Source organism: Scyliorhinus torazame, chromosome 22 (assembly GCF_047496885.1).
Source record: "Scyliorhinus torazame isolate Kashiwa2021f chromosome 22, sScyTor2.1, whole genome shotgun sequence".
NCBI classification, from domain to species: Eukaryota; Metazoa; Chordata; class Chondrichthyes; order Carcharhiniformes; family Scyliorhinidae; genus Scyliorhinus; species Scyliorhinus torazame.
Genome location: NC_092728.1, coordinates 77,784,003 through 77,798,031, shown reverse-complemented (window position 1 = coordinate 77,798,031; position 14,029 = coordinate 77,784,003). Strand labels below are relative to the sequence as shown.

Here is a 14,029-nt window from a genome sequence, read left to right as displayed (position 1 = left end):
CATTCCTGTACTGGCCCTGATTTCTCAACCTTGTCCCTTGCCTGAGGTGTGGTGACCCCCAGGTTAAATCACCAACACACACACTCTCTCTCGCTCTCTGGGACTCTGACGACTTTCTCTTTCATAACCATTTAGCATTACACAAAAGAATATAATTATGCCCCATCAAAACTTCACATCCTTAGTTGTTTGTACCTGTTGTATGAAAGGTGCAGTTTAAATTGACTGACCGTTTGCATACAGCTGTTCGTTGTACAGGATAACCACTACAGTATGTTTACAGGCAATAATTATTAACACCAAAGTATACAGAAAAAACTATGCTATTCTCTATTGTAGTCCAAATGCAACTCGCTTTTTGTGCCCAGAAAGCTGATGGTTTCAGCTGTGTTGAACGAAACGGGGAATAAAAATATTGTTTCTTTAAAAAAGAATCCAATTAAGGAGCAACTTAGCATGGCCGATCCACCTACCCTGCACATCTTTGGATTGTTGGGGTGAGACCCACTCAGACATGGGGGAATGTGCAAACTCCCCAAGGACATTGACCCGTGGCCAGGATTGAACATGAGTCTCCGGTGCTGTGAGGCAGCAGTGCTGACCACTGCCCCACCGTGCCTCCGGAATAAAAGTATTGTAATTCAATTTCTGTTGTTAAAATTGATATCTTGATCCTACTGTCTTGGAGGATTATGCTCACATGCTTCCGCTCTTACTTATCCGATAATAGAGCCATGGATACCCTTTCAGACTCCATGCATTGCTTTCATTTCACACAAGGTACTATCTTTGATCCCCCTTTGCTTATCTATGTACTGCACTTTGCTGACATCATAGAATCATTACAGCATAAAGGCGGCTATTCAGACCATCGTCTCCATGTTGGCAAATCATCTGCTACATGGGGTCAGCTTTCACATGCATGCTGTCAGCAATCCAGCTGTTGACCCTTCCATTTTCTGTACAATTGGATTGCTTGTCCAATATTGAGTTTTTAGAACATAGAACAGTACTTTGACCCCTTAATGCCACAAACTCTGTGTCCTCGCCAGCAATTCCATACCTATCGCCAGCCAAAGATTTGGGCTGGACCAGACATTTCTTGTTCTCAGCTTGCATTTTGACCTGATATAGAGATAAGTTGTTACATACATGGGTATTGAATACCATTGTATTCCATGTGCCAAGAAGAGCAATCTATAAAAGTGGAATATATGTATTTAACAACTTTGCATGCCATGTTAAATGTTTATTAGAATATCACTACATTCTGTAGTTAAAAATAAAGCAATTTGGGTGTGGTTTCTTTGTGTGGCATATAGTCGGTTTCCACACAGAATACTTAGGTTATTATAACCATCATAAAGTCAATTATATAATTGTTTGGCCAAGAGTGCGATGTATTTGCAGTTTGATTTGCAGTTACATTACTAGAACTTCTCCATTTAATAGGTTTGCTTGGTTCATGTTTGTTGACTATGTTTGCAAGGTCACTGCAGCATCAGCATGCAGTAAATTGTACTAATGATCCGTAATTCTTGAGTACTGTCTTGGTGGAGAGGATGGAGAGATTCCAGTCGACACTGATGGTGAAAGTCAGCAGATTCTTGATTTTATTTTAAGTTGCTGTGGTACATGGAACGAATTCTGGATTTCACATATACAAAATATGTTGTCAACTGAAGTGGATAAACTGCTACATATAATTGTTCCAAATGAACTGCTTTCAAACACACACCCACTAATTAAACTAAATAACCTTCTACCAAGACTCCATCCTGCCTAAATAACCTTCTACCAAGACTCCATCCTGCCTAAATCTATGGCGAGATTAGTTGTCTTTTATTTCAAGTATTTTCCTTTATTCTAGGAAAACATATGAATAACTTATATTTCTAACAGACAGGACAATGCCTCCTAGACCTGCCAGCTGGCTGGCACCATTACGAAGATAAGAGCAAGCTCCATGCTGTTTATAATCTTAACCTTTTTAGCACTGACCCCTTAAATCAACATGGCTCACGCTTTTGATGGTCAATTGCCGTTGGTTTGCTTACTATCTAAGTCAGTGTTTTTCCAACTTTTTTCCCCAGGATCCACTTTTACCACCAATACTGCTGACCTTCCCAACCCAGGCCAGCCGATCTTCGCAACCCACACGGGCCGGCGTTGGGGCCCACCATTATTTATTATCTTCGATACAACAGGTGAACCTGCTTGATCCTCACAATATTACTTGCTTTTTCATTCAATGTTGCATTTCTGCTAAGGATTTCAGCTGACGATTTAAGTCCTTGCTGCATCCTTTCAAAAAAATCAAGAAGGTTGTCCTCAAACCCGCCTTGGCTTTGAGGTTTTGAGGATATTAAACTCATTTATCAGTACCTCCCTGCATATAACACTCATGGGTTTTGCATCCTGATTTTTATTGGCACAATTAAGAAAGCCATACCTCAATAAATTATTTTGGGGCTGCTTTGTACCCGACTTCAGTTTTTTCTTTGTTCACCAGAAACCCTCGAGCTCTACATACAGCTCACACCAGCGCTGCTTTGTCCTTCCCTGGACTCTCCTGTGAAGCTCGCTCCAGCAGATTAAGTTGTGTGACTCTGGCCCTCCCTTAATACAAAATGACCCACCTTCAGTTCTTTACACAGTCCTGTTGTTTGCTTGTTGGCAGCTACAAATGGAAGAATCTCTCGTCATGATTTTGCGTCCAAATTGCGGGCGTCGATGTACGTGCCGCATTCGTGATTTGCTCTCTGGGAAGACTCAATTGTTTGCATTTAAAGGCCAATCGCAGCCATTGGACTCTTCTCCCACGATCGGGAATGTCGCGACTGATCGCTCCGCGACTCTCCTGACACCCACCTGTGGGGTCCTGTCATGTGAGAGTACCTTTAAGAAATGTTTTTTTATAAATGGGTGTGTATATAAATATCTGTAGTGAGAGCACCTTTAAGAAATGGGTGTTTATTACTGCAGTGATGTCAGAGAGTGGTGGAGCTGGGCTGTCAGTCAGCTTTTTACTTTCGCTTTAGGCTTTTTGCTGCAGGGTGGGTTTGGTTTCATTTTAGTTTTGGAGAAGCTGCAATCACAGCAGGTTGTGTGAATTTCTGCAAGCTTATGAATGTCCATTTGCTGATTTCAACGTGGTAACTGTTCTCAGTAGTGAAGTTAAACCTGAGGTGCTTCTGTTAAAGGTTTTGTTTTTAAGTCTTATGGATGTTAAAAGGAAAGCTTAAAGGATTACTTAGTGTTGTAGTCTTTGGGGGTTGTATCTGAATTAATGGTTACTAAGATGTTCACTATGTTTTAAAATGGTTAACTTGAGTTCATAGAATAAACATTGTTTTGCTTTAAAAAGTACCTTTTAAGTCCAGTGGAAGAGTGGTGAAGTGGTAGTAGGAGTATTAGAGAAACTTTCTTGTCCAGGAATATAGTTTATTTTGGGTAATGATATAGCTGGATCGCAGGTGGGAGTGATGCCCACTGTGGTTGATCAGCCAGTGGAAAAATCAGACAACTGAAGTGTTGAAGGACGAATATCCTGGGATTTTTACGGATTGTGTAGTAACAAGGCTGCAAAGTCACATGTTAAGACAAGAGGAGAAATCAAAGAGTGAAGATGAAGTTGAAGTGCAATTATCAGACCAAGACCCGGTAGGTGGAGGATGAGGCGGATATTTTTAGTTCAGGAAAAGTGGCGGAGTTACAACAGAAAGATGTAGAAATAAAATGGATGTATCAGAAAGCATACACGGAAGAGGAACCTGAGTGTATACCGGAGTGTTATTACCGTAAAAGTGATGGCTTGATGAGAAAATGGGAGACCTTTACATATGCAGGTGGATGAAAAGTGGGCAGAGGTTCATCAAGTAGTATTGCCGGTAGGGTATAGAAAGGAGGTGTTGCGAGTTGCACATGAGGTACCAGTGGGAGGTCATTTGGGAATAAGGAAAACGCAAGCTGAAATACAAAATTATTTTTATTGGCTTGGACTACATAAAGATGTAGTTAAATCTTGTCAATCATGTCACACATGTCAAGTGATAGGGAAATCTCAAGCAGTGATAAAACCAGCGCCCTTAATACCCATTCCAGCATTTTGAGCCTTTTACAAGGGTTCTAATCGATTGCATAGGACCGCTTCCTAAAACAAAAAGTGGGAATCAATATCTTTTGACTATAATGGATGTGTCTACTAGGTTTCCAGAGGCCATTCCAGTACTTAATATTACAGCTAAAATAGATTGTGGCGGAGTTACTTAAATTCTTTACTAGATATGGACTACCCACAGAAATACAATCTGATCAAGGATCAAATTTTACCTCCAGGTTATTCAAAGAAGTTATGGATAGCTTAGGAATAAAACAATTTACTCAACTGCGTACCAACCAGAATCACTGGGAGTGTTAGAAAGGTGGCATCAGACATTAAAGACAATGTTTTTAAAAAAGATTTAGAGTGCCCAATTCATTTTTTCCAATTAAGGGGCAATTTTAGTGTGACCAATTCACCTACCCTGCACATCTTTTGGGTTGTGGGGGCGAAACCCACGCAGACACGGGGAGAATGTGCAAACTCCACACTGACAGTGACCCAGAGCTGGGATCGAACCTGGGACCTCGGCGCCGTGAGGCAACAGGGCTAACCCACTGCGCCACCGTGCTGCCCAATTAAAGACAATGTTGACGGCTTATTGTCACGATTACCCAGAGGATTGGGATTGTAGCCACGTAAAATGGCTGCGTTCCGATTAATCTGGCAAAAACCCAGTTTGAAATGGCTAACCCGAAAGACTGCTGGGAAAAGCAGCTAACAAGACACAAGCAGGCAGTTGCAGACAGTATTGCATATTCGGCTCTGGGGAAGTTAGCCCAGATCGATACTCAGGGCTATCAACAGCCCATCAACCCAGGTATTTGCAGCTACATTCAGGACTGTTTGCAGCCCATCTATCCAGGCATCTGCAGTTAAATCGGCTATCCCCGGGAACAATTGCAACATATTAGCAATTGAATACCGGGCCAGACCAGTCGGCGCCTGCAGTGGCCGAAACAAAGACGGGTGAACGACCATCCCCCGATCGAGGAATCGCCTCACCACTGGACACATCGACCCCAGGGATTGGGGACAAATCCAATCACTTGGGACTCAGGGTCAAGGGCCGCCCTGGGAGGCGGGAAGCCCCTGGGCCCTATAAAAGTGAGGCACAAGTTCAGATCTCTCTCTCTCTCTCTCCCCTTCGCCTGCTCGAGACCTTCGCAAGAACAGCAACCGGCAACAGTAAGTTTGAATCCAGCGATCGCAATCCGGTAGAGACACCTAGCCACCGACCTGTAGCAGCCTTTTGAATCCTGCGGGCCAGATATGATTGGACAAGCCATTCGTTTTCCTGACCTGGTGGGCTCTTCCTAAGCTAAGTATTGGCCAGTAGTGATAGGTTTATTATATAGATAGTAGTATTAGTGTATTAATATTGCTTGTTGTATATAATAAATGACCATTGTTTTAATCCTTACTAAGCGGTGTGCTGTATTATTAATCATAACTTGAACTTGAACCACGTGGCGGTATCATAAAGATACCTGGCGACTTGTGAGCAAAGGTGACGTAATCAGAGCCAATAGACTAAGGCTAAAAAGAGCAAGGAATTCCATTCGTACTGTTTGCAATTAGGGATGCACCTAATGAATCAACCAAATTCAGTCCTTTTGAACTAATTTTTGGTCATGAGGTAAGAGGACCACTTAAATTGATTAAGGAAAAATTGGTGAGTGAGAAATTGGAAATTACATTATTGGATTATGTGTTAAATTGTAGGGAACGATTAAATAGTGCAGGTGAATTGGCTCGACAACATTTAAAAGTTGCACAAAATATGATGAAACAGGTAGCGGACAAGAAATCCAAAGTTCGTAGTTTTGCCAGTAGAGATAAAGTTTTAGTATTGTTACCAGTGGTAGGTGAACTTTTAAAAGTTAGGTTTTGTGGACCTTATCAGATTGAAAGGAAATTAAGTGAGGTGAATTACTTGGTAAAAACACCTGATAGAAAGAAGACTCACTGAGTGGTGTCATGTGAATTTGTTTAAAGGGTACTTTGAAAGGGAAGGACAGAAAAAGGATGAGGTTTTAATGATTCTAACTCAGTGACAAACCAAATCCAGATGACTGTGAATTTGACATACCTCAAATTAAATTGGAAAACGAGGATGTTCACCCATCGTGATGGTATCAAAACCAGACGGTACCCAACGGTTGTGTGTGGACTATAAAAAGGTTAATGCAGTTACAAAAACGGACTCTTATCCTATCCCATGTTTGGAGGATTGCATTGAGAAAGTGGGACAATCGGCTTTTATTTCCAAACTGGATTTACTTAAAGGTTACTGGCAGGTACCTTTCCGAAAGGGCGAAGGAAATTTCAGATTTTGTGACTCTAGACCATATACCAATTCAAAGTTATACCATTTGGCATGAAAAACGCCCCAGCCACATTTCAACGGTTTACTAACAAAGTTGTTTCAGGATTACCCAATTGTGCGGTATACATCGACGATCTGGTAATTTTCAGCCAGACATGGAAAGAACATTTAAAACATCTGATGGAGTTATTCGATGACTTCAGGAGGCGGGTTTGGTGATGAACCTCGCCAAAAGTGAATTTGGAAAAGCCCAAGTCACTTTCTTTGGCCGTACAATCGGATAGGGTCGAATGGTCACACGGGATGTGAAACCAACAGTTATTGAGGAGTTTCCAATACCCTCAAGACTAAGGGAAATAATGCGATTTCTTAGCATGAGTGGATTTGATCGAACATTTGCGCAAACGTTTTGTAGCGTGATTGCTCCACTGATGGACTTGCTGAAGAAACGTAGAAAGTTTTAGTGGACAGCGGACTTTCAGCAGGCATTTGACTGTCTGAAAGCTGTGATAACCAATGCTCCTGTGTTGGAAAATTACAAGGGACTCTGTGATCAGATTAAAGTTAAGTATCTGACTTTAAAGAGAAATGCCGAGGCGTAGGGAAATGGATGGATCGTGCAGAGACCTTCTTGTTCAAAGAGACTGTCAATCAAGAGGGATTCCAGTTGGAGGAAGGAGAAGAAAAAAAAGAAAGGGACTATATTATTGTGCCTGTTTGCGTGTCTTGTTTTTTGAAACGAAAGAATATATTTATTGTGTGCATTTCTTAAAGGATAGTGAAAAATGAAACCATCTTGAAGTTGATGGGTTTTTTTTCTTTGTGGGATGTGTTATGTGAGAGTACCTTTAAGAAATGGATGTTTATAAATGGGTGTGTATAAATATCTGTAGTGAAAGTACCTTTAAGAAATGGGTGTTTATTACTGCAGTGATGTCAGAGTGGGTGGAGCTGGGCTGTCTGTCAGCTTTTTACTTTCGCTTTAGGCTTTTTGCTGCATGGTGGGTTTGGTTTCATTTTAGTTTTGGAGAAGCTGCAATCACAGCAGGCTGTGTATGAATCTCTGCAAGCTTATGAATGTCCATTTGCTGATTTCAATGTGGTAACTGTTCTCAGTAGTGAAGTTAAACCTGAGGTGCTTCTGTTAAAGGTTTTATTTTTCAGTCTTATGGATGTTAAAAGGAAAGCTTAAAGGATTACTTAGTGTTGTATTCTTTGGGGGTTGTATTTGAATTAATGGTTGCTAAGATGTTCACTATGTTTTAAAATGGTTAACTTGAGTTCATAGAATAAACATTGTTTTGCTTTAAAAAATACTTTTCCATTTCTGCTGTACCATACCTGTAGAGTGGGCCGTGTGCTCTCCATACCACAATCTATTAAAGGTGGTGGGTCAGGTGAACTCCATGATACACTTTGGGGTTCTCTAAACCCTGGCCCATAACATCGCGGCCCTGAGTTTGAAAAACCTTATCTAAGTTATATTGAAACATTTCAACTCCAAAACCAGAAGTTATGTTCCTAAACTAAAAGTTAAAATCTAAAACACATGAGTCGTGAACTAGAAGTTTGCCCAACTTGTTTTTCATTGAGGGTGTGGAAGAGGGCGTGGTGGTTCAGTTTTTCTTTAAGTTGTAATACACTGCTATTAGAGAGTTCTGAGATGCCGTACTTATTAAATGTCTCCATAAACGTCCAACATGTAAGCTGTAGCTTGTCTGTACAGAATTACTCCCACCCTCCAACAATTTTTGTTCGGGATGCAAATACTAATTGTGTATTTTGAAAATCTGCTGTTTGTTTCCTGAAAACCACTTTGTGGCCTTTGTTACATTAATTTTAAAAACTATATTCCAAGTCAATCTTTTGTTGTGATTGTGCAGTGACCAATTTTGAAACATGTGTGTGAATTTTGTGCATTTCTCTAGCAGAGTAGGACATACAAAAGGCGAGTTGGGATAATTGCTATTTAGCAAATACAAGCTGTGATTACGGAGATATAAAATGCTTTGTTCCTGATTGTTCTACTGCCAGAGACAGATGTATGTATTTTATTAGACATTGCCAGGAGAATGAACAAGGTATTTATGGAAGTTGCACAACAGCTGGTCTTTAGCAATGTAACACTTTTTTAGAAGAAAAGAAAATTTGCAATTTATTATGTATCCATTCAGTCATAAAGTTAATTATATGCTGACATTTAAAAAAGTTGGAAATACTGAGCTGAGACCCGGTGTTTATTTGCATGTGCCGATGCAGTGCACCTTACTAGCCCGTCTGCCGGCACAACAGCAAACATGAAGGCCGTTTTATGAAGGATGGCGGGTTGAACAGGGACATAGAAGTCCCAATGAGAGAGGTGGCTCTGGTCTCTTCAGTCTTGCGGCTTTGTCATGGGGCATGGAAAGCAGGCTTCGTTGCCTCCAAATTGTTGCCTGGCTCCGGACTCAGCGGGGCTAGTCCCCCACCGGGTAAGATCCATCGGTGTGGGAAAATGGCCCTTAAGTGATGCCTTAATAACAATTATTGCCCATCTCTTTGGAGTGGGTTGCCGATTCCTGTGGCAGCCCATCCTTGAGGAAACTTGCCTAGAGGTCAGACAATGTTGTGACAGTCGTCCCAACGGGTTTTTCCGCTACTTTCCTGGCTGTCCCATCTTTAAAGTAATTTCCAAGGGACCGGGAAGATTCTGGCCACTGTTTTTTCTTACAGTAGGTTTGTATCTCTATTGATGAGATGGCATGGAAATTCATGCGAAAAGTAACAGTTCTGATCCATTCATTTTACATGACCTGAAAACTAACATTTTTCTTATGTATTGGGAAGACCTATGACTTGATCCATTTTTCAAATTACAACCGATATTGTAAGGGCCCTTCCTGTTGATTTCCTTATTTTCCATCTCTTTATTTTTCTGATATCATTTGATCCATGGATGCTTCATGGACATGTATATTTAAGACAAGCGGGGGAGGTGAAGAATTAAAAAGACAACATTGTGCGAGCATCGGACAGCAGAACTCCTTTTCGGCATCCAAGAAATCGGTGGGATGCAGCCAATGAATTGGCCAAAAGGTGATTTTCTGCCCGGCAACAGACTGTGATTGGATCCTGTCCATGTCGGATGATTTTTCAGAGAACCAGAGGGAGTTATGGATGTCAGTGAAAATAAGCATTTCTCACGCTCGCTCGCTCTCTCTCTCTCTCTCTCTCTCTCTCTCTCTCTCTCTCTCTCTCTCTCCGTCCCTCACTCCCTCCATCTTTTCTCTCCCCCTCCCTCCCTCCCTCCATCTTTTCTCTCCCCCTCCCTCCTCTCTTTCCCCCTTGTGTGTGTGTGTGTTTTATATGATGTGGAGATGCGGGCGTTGGACTGGGGTGGGCACAGTAAGAAGTTTTACAACACCAAGTTAAAGTTAAAGGTTAAAGAGAGAGAGAGTGTGAGGGATAAGAATTGGATAATAGTTAACCTGTTGCATTTGCTACATATTTAATTATAGTTATTGTTATTCAACTTTTTCTTTTTTATGGATTGGCTACACATGCACAACTGTTCCTGTCACACATTCAGTAAATGGTTGGAGTTAGTGTTCTGAAATATAGTTGCTCTTCGATTGTAGGAATGGTTCAGTGCCTCAGGCTCTGTACATACGAGCCAACATTCCATTAGTTTTTTAAAAATACTTTGTTCCAGTACTAGCTTTTAAATATTTGCCTAAATGGACTCTCAAATGACTATCATCCTCCACAGTTGAGTCCCTCTGCATTATAAAAATACTTTCATTAGGCCTTCACATATCCAACATTGCTGACCTCACACTTGTCCAGTGTATATTACACTTGTCCAGTGTATATTCTATTTAATTCAATGCAGGTGTTGCGCATTAAATGCGGATTCACTTGAGCCCCTTTAAACAGGTAAAACTGAAGCTGTTGGGTTAAAAAATATATACCGGGTAAGTTTGTAAACCAATTTCTAAATGTGTAAAGCTTGGCTTCCGGTTTATTCACCAACTGGCTTTCTGGAATGTGGTCGCAGAGAATGGTGAACTAAGATGAAGGCTGGGAACCAAAATAAAAGTCGCAGACATAAAAGTGCAATCCTAGTAGTTATTTAAAAATAAATGACAGAAGAAATTGTCGGAGTATGATAACCTTTCAATGTTCTCTGAATCATGTAACTAGTGGGAGAATGAAGCAAGTATGTCAGCACAGATTACGTCCCTACATAATGAAAAACAAAATATGGCCTTACCATTGTCACTTCCTGCAAAAAGTAAAATCAGAAGTGTTATGTGAACTTGGAATCCATCAATTGAATTGCGATGAAGGTTTGGATCTTCTTTTTTGAGTTATTGGATGAAATTTCCATAAATGTAATCTGTTAAATGCCTATGAAGCATGCTCAGACTTTGGAACACAGATGGCCATTCATGGGCTTTAACCGACTGCATAAAAGAACGACTAAATTTAATTTGGGGATCCGTGGTTTCGTATTAGCCTTTAAATTACTGGATTGTTCCAATGTGTCTCATATGGACAGACAAGTGGTCTAACTGGCATTCCCAGAGAGGGAGATACTTTTGGATCAGATGTCTACCTCTGTTCTCTTTCTCTCCCTATTTTCTCTCTCTCTCTCCCCCCTTTTCTTTCTCTCTCTCTCTCTTACTCACTCACTCACACACTCTCTCTCTCTCCGTCCCTCCCTCCATCTTTTCTCTCCCCCTCCCTCCTCTCTCTCTCTCTCTCTCTTTCCCCATGGTGCGTGTGTGTGTTTTATAGAAAGAGAGTGTGAGGGATAAGAATTGGATAATATTTAACCTGTTGCATTTGCTACATATTTAATTACAGTTATTGTTATTCAACTTTTTATTTTTTAAAAATAAATTTAGGGTGCCTAATTCTTTTTTTCCATTTAAGGGCAATTTAGTGTGGCCAATTCACCTACCCGGCACATCTTTAGGTTGTGGGGGTGAGACCCACGGGGAGAATGTACAAACTCTACATGGATAGTGACCCAGGGTCGGGATCAATCCCAGGTCCTCGGTGCCGTGAGGCAGCAGTCCTAACCACTGCACCACGTTATAATAAACTTAATTGTGTTTAAATTTACGGACCTGGTGATTGCAATTATTGGGCAGCCAAGAGCCAAAGACATTGGGTGTTTTTCGAAGAATTATTTATTAATTTCAATTGTGTTGCAACTCTTGGTCAAGTGGGGCTGGGATTGACTGCACGCTGGACCAGGGAGTCAGAACAATATGATAGTGCAGAAAATTTAGAGGATAATCTTTGTGGAAATAATAGAAATCAGATTTGTTTTAAAAACTCCAAACCTATTGAGTTTAGGAGTTGATTACAGTGGAGAAACTAAGATGGCTGTGGGATGGAAATGAATTTCTAATTCTGGATCACATTGATTCTGGATGGTTTATATCCCAGGAGTATATTTGTGGTAATTGGTTGATCGTCTGTAAGAGGGAAAATTAGTTTGTGGTAGAACTGTTGAACTCTTGTTTTACTGGTCTGACTGGTTTACGGTGCCAGTTATATTAGTTGGGGTATGACACACGTGGAGAAAAAAACAATGCTGAAAAGGTTGAAGGATAAACTCCCCTGTGCAGGTGAAAGGTGACTGGAGTCCAATGAAATGTCCAAGGAATTATGAAAAACATAAAAAACTGCAGATGGGTAAACAATTGGAGAAGGGAATATAGTGAGTGGTTTTGAACTAACTGATATGGAAAGGCTGATATAAATCTAGTATACGTTACAATCCAGTTGGGGACTGTTAATATTTAAAGAGAAATCAGAACACTCTGTTAGAACCAATAGATCTTACCCCCCCCCCCCCCCCCCCCCCCTGCCAAGATTTGATTATTTTAAACAAGAACATAAGTGTATATGAAAGACTAAAGGCACTCCATCGAGGGCGGAAGGGCCTGTTCTGTGCTGTATTGTTCTATGTTCTAAAGTAAAACAAGTAGTATTAGCATAATAACATGTTTTATTTAACTGTATATGTTCTCCACTCAGGTTTACTTTTTACTTCCCCCAACAATTCTTTTATTAGTTATTGGTTACTTACTTGTGTCAGGACCACCAATAAGTATGCTGTAGTCCTCTGGAGAATTCTCTTCCACTCTTATTCTCAGAGGTAAAACTTTAATTTGCCCACTCTTGACTGTGGAGGCCTCAGTCCCTTATTTAGTTACCTTTCAATATTTCTGAACGAATTCAGCTGATTACTTTGTTTTTCACAAGACTCTGTGAGGACCACTGTAGATTCGCCCACTCGTTTCAAATTATGCAATCTTCCAGCTTCTGTTCTCACAAAATTCAGACTAAGATTAAACCTCAGTCAAAATCTCACATAATGACGAAATTAGTTTTTTTATTGTGCTTACAACTGTCATTTACTTTGCTAAAGTGACCTGAGAACTGCACACACCAGTTCCAAGCAGGCAGCATGGTAGCACAAGTGGATAGCACTGTGGCTTCACAGCGCCAGAGTCCCAGGTTCTATTCCCTGCTGGGTCACTGTCTGTGCGGAGTCTTCCCTGCTGGGTCACTGTCTGTGCGGAGTCTGCACGTTCTCCCCGTGTCTGTGTGGGTTTCCTCCGGGTGTTCCGGTTTCCTCCCACATTCCAAGGACGTGCAGGTTAGGTGGATTGGCCATGCTAAATTACCCTTAGTGTTCAAAAAGGTTAGGAGGGGTTATTGGGTTACGGGGCTAGGGTGGAAGTAAGCGCTTAAGTGGGTCGGTGCAGACTCGATGGGCTGAATGGCCTTCTGCACTGTATGTTCTATGAATGTTCCATGTTAAACCTTTCTATCAAACCACCAAATAAATTGAAACCAGAGAACACCATCCCCATAATGGTGTAGCTCTGGACTGTTGCATTTGTATACTTTATACATTGAGGCCATAGATTTTTGACCTTTTTCATTGTGTCCTAGTTCAAACCCTTCACTATATTGTTGCGCTGACTGAACTTCAGAGAACTCGACAAGAGCATTACATTTTGGCAATAAACTTACAACAGTAATGATTCTGTTCCAAACAGTAGCACAATGTTTCAGATGACTAGCAGCAAATAACTAAGAGTTACACTCAGCCAAGTGGATTTGGCACAGCATGTAGTTTTGTACAATAAATAGTTTGTTTTTAATGGGTAAATTTAGAATTGGGGATATTACTGAATTTGAGAAAAATGTTCATACATTATACATGTACTCTAGGGTGACCCCCGTGGTGTTTCGCTGGAACAGCCCAGGTTTTACATTAAGCATCTTAGTGTCCTGAGCATTTTCCAATGGTACACCCTAATGGTGTACTTGACTTTCTCTAGATTTAGAACCTCCATCAGGTCACCCAACCAGGTCGAAGCACTTGGCGGAGTAGGAGATCTCTATCCTAGCAGACCCCGCCACCGGGCTATCAACGAGGCAAAGGTAAGGATGTCTGCCTTCACCCCCGTTTGGATAACTGGCGAGTCCGAAACCCGCAAAATGGCCACCAGGGGACAAGGCTCCAGCTTGATACCAAGAAACCCTGACATGGTGTTGAAAAAAAGAGAACCAGATGTTTACAAGCGTAA

At 41.2% G+C, this 14,029-nt stretch overlaps 1 protein-coding gene across 12 annotated transcripts in view; it reads left to right on the top strand.

The window, feature by feature from the left end:
- The window catches only part of strbp (spermatid perinuclear RNA binding protein), a 276,353-nt gene that overhangs the window by 47,884 nt on the left and 214,440 nt on the right, over positions 1–14,029 (top strand). For 2 of the 12 annotated variants that reach the window (XM_072488406.1, XM_072488402.1), the window contains exon 2: positions 2,094–2,207. The exons of the other annotated variants lie outside the window; for them this stretch is intronic. The gene's annotated coding sequence lies outside the window, so the exon portion shown is untranslated. The remainder of the gene's footprint in view (positions 1–2,093; positions 2,208–14,029) is intronic. 12 annotated transcript variants of the gene reach the window in all.